Below are 7,244 nucleotides of genomic sequence, written 5' to 3'. Positions count from 1 at the left end.
TCAGGCACACCTGCCATCAGGCAGAAGGGGGAAGTGTGCAGGGCCAGGGCTGTGTGTGGTGCAGGCATCTGGTGAGACTTTCAAGGAGGTTTGTGTTGGAGGCCGAAGCACTGTGAGAGGAATACTGAAACTATTCTGACAGTAATAAACTGCCAGGTCTTCAGCCTGCATGCACACTGCTGATGGTGAGAGTAAAATCTGTCCCAGATCCACTGCCTGTAAAGCGATCAGGGACCCCAGTGTGCCAAGTGGATGCCCAGTAGACCAGCAGTTTAAGAGAGTGCCCTGGTTTCTGCTGGTACCAGGACAATAAATTCTTTTGGTTGTCACTGTAATAAAGACTCTGACTGGACCTGCAGCAAATGGTGACCTTCTCTCCTTCTGACACAGCCAGGGAGGATGGAGACTGAGTCATCACAATGCCTGCACAGGTACCTGCAATCAGATACACACAATAAATATGAATATAAACACAAACACAGATTGTAAAGCAATTGAAATTTGTCATTTCACATCTTTGTACTATCATGTTGTCAGAGGTTTATTATGTAGGAAATATTGAGACTTGCAGACTCTAAGTTTTTTGTCTACAAAGAAGTGACTCTGCAAAGATTATAATATTTTAAGTTTCTCACCAGACACCCAAAGCAGCAGGGATATGGGAACCTGGGTCTGTGAGTTCATCTTGCTCCCCACTGCTATCTGATGCACCTCAGTGTTAACTGCAAAGGCCTGGTTTATGGGTTGGGCTGTAGGGGGTTTATGCAAAGCAGTCAGCAAGTGCATAAGCAAATGCCTGCGCAGTGTCTGTGAGTGTAGATGATGTCAATCAATAGTTAAAAATACTATTACAGAGAACATGAGCAATCACTGAATAAGACTGTCTTACAGCTCTCAAACAGAAAAGTACTAGGTGCTCTAACAGCAGATCTAGGTTAAAATCCAAGACCTGCGGAAACCAAATGACTTCTGTAGAAACATTAATAGAGCTATCTCAGATTGACATACTTAGGGAAATTATAAGATATATTCAAAAAATCAGAACAAACAAAAGAAACAAAGTCATAAACATGCCATAAAAGAAAGAGAACATAGACGGAAGAAAAGATGAAAGGAAAAAAGAGAATTGAGGTTAAATGTGTTCAATATTACTCAGCTCCAAAGCCACTCTTGTACTGAAGACAGAGAACAGACATTTGGACTCTATTTTCTGGGATAAATAAGTGACTAAGATGCAAAGAGTAGCCCAAAATTCACTGTGAAAATCCAGGTGAACATTAATTTAAGACTGAAATCAGAGCAACTTTAATCTCAAAGCAAAGGAAAACAAGTAGAAACATTCAAGTCGCCTCCCCACAACTTCAGGAAATTGAAAGAGGGGTCGAACTATGAAGAAATGGAAGGCAAAAACATGTTTTTCATGAAGTCTTTTCTGTAGACCAACACTGCCATGAGTTTTTATTAAACAAATACTAATGTTAGTGTAATTTAGAAAGTAGCAGTACTGAAACTGGATTAAGATGGGCTTCTGCGTATGACAGGAGTCTACTGAGCGCATCTGAAAGACTCTAACTAGCAGTGTTTTCAAAGCAAAGACTCATGACCAAACCTTTGGCAGAGTACAGGGAATCATAAGAAAGAAGGGGAGTTAGTCTGATGGGGAAAGGATAGGAGCTCCACAAGGACCAAATATATCTGGGCACAGGGTCTTTTCTGAGACTGACATTCAACCAAGGACCATGTATGGATATAACCTAGAACCTCCACTCACATGTAGCCTGTGGTAGCTCAGTAACCAATTGGTTTCCCAAAGTGAGGGGAACAGGGACTATTTCTAACAGGAACTCAATGACTGGCTCTTTGGTCTCCCCAACCCGAAGGGAGGAGCAGTCCTGTTAGGCCACAGAGGAGGGCTTTGCAGCCAGTTCTGAAGATACCTGATAAAACAGGATCAGATGAATGGGGAGGAGGTCCCCCCTATCAGTGGACTTGGAAAGGGGCACGGTGGAGATGAGGGAGGGAGGGAGGGACTGGGAGGGAATGAGGGATCGGGACACGGCTGGGATACAGAGTTAATAAAATGTAACTGATTAAAAAAAAAAAAAAGATGGGCTTCTGACATTGTGAACAGGTAAGTCTCTCCAGAAGGGGGCACAGACATCCTCGCCTACTTAATGATTTTATAGAGAACAATAGAACACTACATCAGTGATTGCTGTTACCCAAATGGTGAAAAACAAAAGTTTGCTTATGTATTAAAAACCTGTAGAGATAAGAGTAATCACAGAACCTGCTAGGACTTCACATTATTGAATTCAGAAAGTATATATAAGAAATTAATTATAAAGCCAGAATTATGTATAAAGTAAAAAGAGAAAAATAAATAAATCAAGTATCATGGCAAGGAGTGGCAATTCACATCTGTACTTCCAGAACTGGAGAGACAAAAGCAGGAGACTTATGAGTTTGAGGCCAGACTGGAGAACATACCAACATCTGTGCCAATCTAATCTATATATGGAGACAATCTCTCAACAATGTGCATCATTAATCTGTTGGTTATAAAACAACTCATGGCCTTATCTACCAAAAGCAAATTATTACTTTTTTAATTTTGATTTAATTTTATTTTTAATCACAGTTTATTTACTTTGTATCCCTCCTCTAGTTACCTCCCTCCTCCCCTCACAAGCCCTCTCTTTCTCCCACTTCTCCATGCATGCCCCTCCCCAAGTCCACTGGTAGGGGAGGGATTCTTTCTCTTCCTTCTGATCCTAGTCTGTTAGGTCTCATCAGAAGTGGCTGCATTGTCTTCCTCTGTGGCCAGGTAAGGCTGCTCCCCCATCAGGGAGAGTTGATCAAAGAGCAGGCCAATCAGTACATGTCAGAAGCAGTCCCTGTTCCCATTACTATGTAACACATTTGGACACAGAACTGCCATGTGCTACATCTGTGCAAGGATTCTAGGTTATCTCCATGCATGGTACTTGGTTGGAGTATTTGTCTCAGGGAAGATTCCTGTGTTCAAATATTATGGTTCTGTTGCTCTCCTTGTAGACCTCCTGTCTTCTCTAGATCTTACAATTTCCCACTTCTTTCATAGGATTGCCTGCATTCTGCCCAAAGTTTGGCCATACATCTACACAATGGAATATTACTCAGCAATGAAAAGCAAGGAAATCATGAAATTTGCAGGTAAATGGTGGGAACTGGAAAGGATCATCCTGAGTGAGCAATCCCAGAAACAGAAAGACACACATGGTATATACTGACTCATATAGACATATAATATAGGATAAACCTACTATAATCTGTACACCTAAAGAAACTAATCTAGAGGGAGGACTCTGGCTAAAATGCTCAATCCCCATTGTGAAAGGCAAAGAGGATGGACATCAGAAGAAGAACAATACAGGAAACCAGTTAGGAGCCTCCCACAGAGGCCCCTGAAAGGCTCTGCCCTGCAGACTATCAAAGCAGATGCTGAGACTTAAAAGCAAATTATTTACTTGATGTTAGTGTTTCACCATGAAGCCACAAATATTATTGAAAAATAAATAATCATTTTTCCAATATGCACTGACTTCTGTTTTGAAGTACATATATAATTTTATACATCTGCTTTTCAGGTTAGCTAATGTACAACATTAGCTAATTTCTGATGAGGACACACAGATCTTCTCTGTAAACCGCTAACACAAAGTCATAAGAGAAAGGTAGACTTATGCAGATACATGAAGTTCCTATTCTCAAGTTCTAGACTACGACAAAAGGGAACTTTGCTCTTGTCACTGTCTAGCAAGTTTTCATATGCTTTTCATCTCAACTAACTTTACATTCCTTGTGACAGCAGCACTGAGCTCAGACCTTGCTCTCATGACATTAACATCTGTTCCTTTAGATTGGACAAACAAAGACAGGGATCTTACAAATCCAAACTCCATGGGATTCTCACAGTATTCAAGGGGAGAACATGGGGTCTAAAAAGGAAATGATTTCATGTTATAGTATACATATTATAAAAAGCCCAATAGTCCTTTGTCACTTACCAAGTTTCTACAGTGTGTCCTGGTGAATTAGATTCTGTTGGCTTTGATTTAAAATGGACTATAACACTGCTGGCTGGATTCAACACGGATTATTATGCTTACACCCTTGTAATCAGGAATTCTGAAGCTGATGGCTTTCAGCTTCTGAGACACAGCACTCTCTTCATGGACACCACTGTGGATGGAGGACCAGGGAATATTAGCCTCAGATGCAAATTATCCTGAGACAGTACAAGGCTGAACTCAGCTTTTCTGTTCCAGCACATAGAACCTTCTACTTATTGGATGAGTGGCTATTTCTACCCCATATATGTGACAAACAGTAGTAGGCATGGAAAGATTTTCAATAACTCAGATAAAACATTGACATACTATTCTTAGTTAAAATCAGCAGCATGGTACCGAGGATATAGAAGTTTATTACTGAATTCAAGAGACAGGAGGTCCTCATACAGAGTGGCAGCAATGAAATAAAACTGTCCTGCTTTATGTGCCTAGAGCCCACAGGTACTGCTTCGCTCAGGAGAGTTTGTACAGGTTCTCTGAGTCAGTAAGAGAGGGTGTGGCTAGAGAACTCAAAGCAACCTGTCAGAACTGAATTTTCCCTGAAATCTGTTACTAGATGCACTAAAAATAAACCCATTAGCAAACCTTCAGCTTAAACATCTGTGGAAAGCATAGTCTTAAACAAATAGAGATAATGTGAGGGTCTTCTTTTTAACATTTTTATTTCTGTGACTATATTGGTTGTATGCATGTCTTTGCACGATGTATGTACCTGGTGGCTGCAGAAGCCAGGTGAGAGCATCAGATCCCTTAGAACTGGAGTTATGGATCATTGTCACCTACCATGTCTGCTGGGAATTGAGCCTAGATCCTGTGAAGAGAAGATAGGGTTCATAAACAAGTAGCCAAATGTCTATCCAACAACAGCCTTCTGATTAAAGAGACATGATAGGTAATGAGGGAGATCCATGAAAAAATAAAGACTTACGTGCTGCCAAAGCCTCTGACACAGGAAGAGATGGGCAGTGGAAAGAGGAGGATGAGTAAATGACTCCTAAAGACTTCTCGTGCCTTGTAAAGTCTGTGCTGCTTTAAAACTAAGGTGGAAAGGAAATTACCTACTAATAAAAATAGCTTCATTTGATACAAATAGTAAGAGAAAATCATGGGAACAAGTCAGTGTTTGTATTTAATCTTAACCTCTGTCTTCTTAGCTCAGGGTTCAGTGGGGATATCATAATGATGCAGAATCCAATATTCCTTTCAATCTTGCCTGGAGAGCTGGCGAGCCTCCATTTTCTGAAGAACCACATCAGTGAAGACACTGCCTTCAGATTTGTATGGGTGGCCCCAATCTCTGTTTTTGTTGTGATAAACTACAGTGAAAAAAGCAAGTCAGGAAACTTTGTTCCTTATTTGGGAACATGATTTGTTTCGAAACACAGTTCAAACATAAAACCTAATATAGTATGGAAGACAAACTAGAAAAAAACATGAAGCACCTGCTCATATCACATACACAACTGAGAAATAGAGTGTGCAGAATGCTAGAGCTCAGGCCACTCTCTCCATTTTATGGAGGTCAATATCCATATGCTGGGTATTGTCTTGCCTAAAGTTATAAGAGTTTTCCTAGGGGAATTCAACTGATCAAAATGATCCATTCCAGACATTTCCAAAGGCTGACTTTTATAGAGATATTTCACAAATATTCACAGAGGTTTATCTTCTAGATGATATAGGTTCTTCCAAATATACCATCCACTGTACTCCTAATGCCAAATAAATTTCAGTGAGGAAGTGGCATGTTACAAATCTCTTCAATTATGTTTCTTTTTTAATTTAGAAATAAAAGAAACCTGGTGATGTAAAATCAAGAGGTTAATGAGTTTACACTCTCTGTGATGTTTCAAAAAAAAAAAGGAATGCACATATATATAATGAGCATATAAACTACCACACATCATTTACCATTTTGTGGTACATGAATTAAAATAATAAAGTTCAATTTAAATATATATCATTGGTAATTTTAGTTACTTTACTAAAAGATCAGCAATACTTAATCCTTCTGCTTGTACTATTCCAGTCATTGGTTTAGGCTCCTTTTCTTGTCAGTATTGATCCTCACCAAATGTACTTTAGATCCTATCACATATTCACCAAATCCAGCAGAGAATAAATGACTATCCAAAAAGGGATACTGCTGTAATGATATGTCTTACAATGTACTGAGTTAAATGGCCCCTCAGGATAGCCTTTGCTTTCATGAGGAAAAGAAGGCTGAACAAAAGACATAAAAGGTCTCCTCGGAAGTTTAAAAAGAAAACCAGTGGAGGGAGTTCAAGACCTATATCTCTGACAAACAAAAATTACCTTATGTGCTTCATTGTCGGAGAAGAACCCCATGAGAATGTGAGCTTCTGGTCTGCCTCTCTGACCCAGTCACTTTCCCCAAGCTAGGCCATGAGAGCCAGCAGTTTATCACTTGGACTTTGAATGCCATTCCAGATCCAAAGATCAAAACTTTGCAGCTTAAGAAAAAAACTCACTGATCTCTATTCAGACCCTTGAACTATACATAATATTGCACATGAACACCTGGAGTGAATACCTCCTAACTAGTCAAAAAGCTTCAAATAAGATTCAAGTAAGATTCTTATTATTTATGCACGAAAGTTTGTCTTCTTCATCAAACATATAGACCTATATACCTGATGTTACATTGAACATTTTACAGGTGATATCACACTTCTGACATACAAGCCGGGCATAGGACACAGATACTGACTCATACATTTCCAGGCTGGACACTAGGGATCTTGACAGTCTCCATGGAATTTGGTTAAGAAATATGCATATTTCATTCTCAAAATCAGAAGAGTGGAGGCTGGGGTGGTCATCATTTATTATGGTGGAAAAGGCACAGAGTGTCCTCATACAGTGCTTTAACCTAAAATGAAAAGCTCTCTACTTAGATGGTCCAACTGCCATCATGTGTTTCTTGACTTTGGAACATCATTAAAAATTTTCTGAACTTATGTGAAAGAAATAAAAATAGATCAACAAGTTACAGATGAGTTCTATACCCTGCGGAAACACAGTTTCATCCAGGAAAAACCTTAATGTTGCTTCAGCTACACCATCCTCAGCATGACGATATGGAGCAGAAGAATATGCATTGTCCAT

The 7,244-nt window shown here is 39.6% G+C and overlaps 1 pseudogene; it reads right to left on the bottom strand.

The window, feature by feature from the left end:
* LOC132654360 (immunoglobulin kappa variable 4-1-like) lies at positions 1–7,244 on the bottom strand (annotated as a pseudogene).

Source organism: Meriones unguiculatus, chromosome 5 (genome assembly GCF_030254825.1).
Source record: "Meriones unguiculatus strain TT.TT164.6M chromosome 5, Bangor_MerUng_6.1, whole genome shotgun sequence".
NCBI classification, from domain to species: domain Eukaryota; kingdom Metazoa; phylum Chordata; class Mammalia; order Rodentia; family Muridae; genus Meriones; species Meriones unguiculatus.
This window is presented reverse-complemented; position numbering and strand designations above follow the sequence as displayed.